Source organism: Scylla paramamosain, chromosome 18 (genome assembly GCF_035594125.1).
Source record: "Scylla paramamosain isolate STU-SP2022 chromosome 18, ASM3559412v1, whole genome shotgun sequence".
Lineage (NCBI taxonomy): Eukaryota > Metazoa > Arthropoda > Malacostraca > Decapoda > Portunidae > Scylla > Scylla paramamosain.
In genome coordinates this window covers 17,282,150-17,284,649 of record NC_087168.1, presented here as the reverse complement: position 1 = coordinate 17,284,649, position 2,500 = coordinate 17,282,150, and the positions used below count along the sequence as shown (strand labels likewise).

Genomic DNA, 2,500 nt, shown 5'->3' with positions numbered 1-2,500 from the left:
TTCTTCATAGTTAACAAGAAAAAAAAAAACACTCTTGGGAATCCGGGTAATCATTTGTGGCCTTTGGAAATACTTGTGGTGAGAAAGCAAAGCACTTCTGAATCACACTAGCTGGCCAAGAATTCCACGAGGACCCAGGACACTTCACGACGCTCCTCATGCACTCAACCACTCGCCAAAGACCAACACACACGCGTTAATCATTCCTCCTTGAAACTCACCGGCAAGCGTCAAGCGAGGAGGCGAAGTACAATACAATGCAGTTAGCTGATGCATTCCCAAGCGTTAAGTCAGGATTGCTTGAGTGTTTGCAGCCTCAAGTGACGCTTAAGAGGTACTAGTGCGCAGGTGAGCGAGCGCCTTGGCAGGGGAGGGGACCGTGTTCTCTAACGATTCGGCTTCTTACCTTGAATACTTTTGATATGTTCTGGTAGGATGTAATTTGAGTTTTTTTCAAATGTGTTTTCATAATGTTAATAATAGTTTACCAAGGGTTCAACACATCTGACAGAATGTAGCGGATGTTACTGGTGTTTTCATGAATGTTTTAATTACTAATTAATCAATTAATTAAATTAGTGATCGTTTAACTATTTTTAACTATTAGTTGTTATTGAGCTTTGGAAGGGTGTTCATTATGGCAGAGATAGTTTAACAAGTGTTCTGCATCTTTCACAGACTTTACTTAAAAGTTACTGATATTTTTCTTATATATATAGTATATATATATATATATATATATATATATATATATATATATATATATATATATATAATATATATATATATATATTATATTTTTTTTTCTTTTTTTTTTTTGACTGGAGTGATAGTTTAGCAAGGAATATACATCTTAAACAAGCTCCTGAGGAAGTTATTAATTAGTGTTTCCAATGGGGTTTTCATTATTCTAGTAAAAAAAAAAGAAAAGAAAAAAGAAAAAAAAATCTACATCACCTGCGGGAAAACACCTGACTAATTATCACTGTGATCTTTGAAACCAGCTGTAGTGACAACCCAAAACAAATTAAAAACACAAAGTAAACTAAAAGCACTGGACTTCATCCTAGATTGCCCTTTACCACTAACTCAACACTGGAACACGTAGAGTTAACATAGTTGTACCTCTCGCCCTCTCCCTCTTTTCATACATAAGAGAGACGAGCACACGAGCTCAAGCACTCTTGCAGCTACAAGGAACACTGGCGGCTGCAACACACTGCCAGGTGCATCCCTCGCATTTCGTCACGCCGTCAGGGATGTATACATGTATGTGTGTATGTATGTAATGTTGTATGTAGCAGGGAGGGAGGGAGCGAGGGAGAGAGAGAGAGAAAAAAAAAAAACATACATACATACATACATACATACATACATACACATACATACTGAGAGAGAAACCAAGAAACAAAGAGGAATAGAGACGATGAAATATAACCAAACGGGCATACAGACATACATACAGTCAGACAGAGAGGAGAAAGGTAAATGAACATACAGCGACACATGAACATGAAAATAAGATATAAATAATAATAACAACAGCGGCAATGTGTGTGTGTGTGTGTGTGTGTGTGTGTGTGTGTGTGTGTGTGTGTGTGTGTGTGTGTGTGTGTGTGTGTGTGTAATGAAAACCCTTACTTTTTTTTATGGTCATGATGAAAACATTATAACTACCACCAACACCACCACCACCACCACCACCACCACTATTATCACCACCACCACCACCATCATTATCATCATCACTATCACTTTCATTCCTGTGCACAAATACAAGAAAAAACTAAAAAAAAAAAAAATAAATAAATAAATAAATAAAAAAATAAGGAAATCCAAAAATAAATTAAATGAAATATAATAATAAAAAAAAAAAAAACGTTCCATTATTTCCATGACAAGAAAAAAAAAAAAAAGATGGCGGACAGCCGGCTTTCCCCCTTCCCGGAATTTTATGTTCAGGGAAACGAGGCGAAAGAAAAAAAAAAAAATACTCATGCAAAGGGGAAGCTCCTCATTATTTTTATATATTTTGTTAATTTTCTTGCATTCCCTTGTTATGTATCATCTTTCGTACCTGATGAGAGAGAGAGAGAGAGAGAGAGAGAGAGAGAGAGAGAGAGAGAGAGAGAGAGAGAGAGAGAGAGAGAGAGAGAGAGAGAGAGAGAGAGAGAAAATTAATTCATTCACTAACTCACTGGAACCTCGTATCCTATTATGAATGAAAGCAAGGAAGAAGAAAAGAAAGAAAAAAGAAAAAGGAAAGAAAAAGAAACACAGACAGAAAGAAAAAAAGGAAGAAATGACGAAAGAAAAACAAAGAAATGAAAGAAAGAAAGAAACTCACACTTTCCTTTCTTTTCCTTTCTCCTTTTCTCTTCTTTAACTTCTTGCTTGTCCTCCTCCATCTTCTCTATCCTCTCCTTTCATTCCAATCTTCCCTTTCCTTCTGTTTCTTTCTTTCCATACATATTTCTCGTGTCTCTCTTATATTTGACAT

At 36.0% G+C, this 2,500-nt stretch overlaps 1 protein-coding gene across 1 annotated transcript in view; it reads right to left on the bottom strand.

The window, feature by feature from the left end:
- LOC135109192 (uncharacterized) overlaps window positions 1–2,500 on the bottom strand; it is an 89,552-nt gene that overhangs the window by 36,724 nt on the left and 50,328 nt on the right. The window lies entirely within an intron of this gene.